The following is a 230-nucleotide window of genomic DNA, read 5'->3' as shown; positions in this document are numbered from 1 at the left end:
TGGCCAAAGCAAGTTACATGACCAAATTCAGACTCAAGATACCATAAATATGCTCTACAACTTGACGGGAGTTGCTTAAAACCCCATGGCAAAAATCATAGATATGGGAAAGGATGAGATGCCATTTAATGTAATTGGTGTGGTAACAGAGAAGCGGGCAGGGGCCAGACCCGTGGACGTGATAGGCCGTGACCCACAGAGACCATGGTCCACAGAGTTGCCTGTTTGCA

The sequence above is a fragment of the Hipposideros armiger genome, unplaced genomic scaffold (genome assembly GCF_001890085.2).
Source record: "Hipposideros armiger isolate ML-2016 unplaced genomic scaffold, ASM189008v1 scaffold_172, whole genome shotgun sequence".
NCBI classification, from domain to species: Eukaryota; Metazoa; Chordata; class Mammalia; order Chiroptera; family Hipposideridae; genus Hipposideros; species Hipposideros armiger.
The sequence above is the reverse complement of the archived record's forward strand: the minus strand, read 5'-3'. Positions refer to the sequence as shown.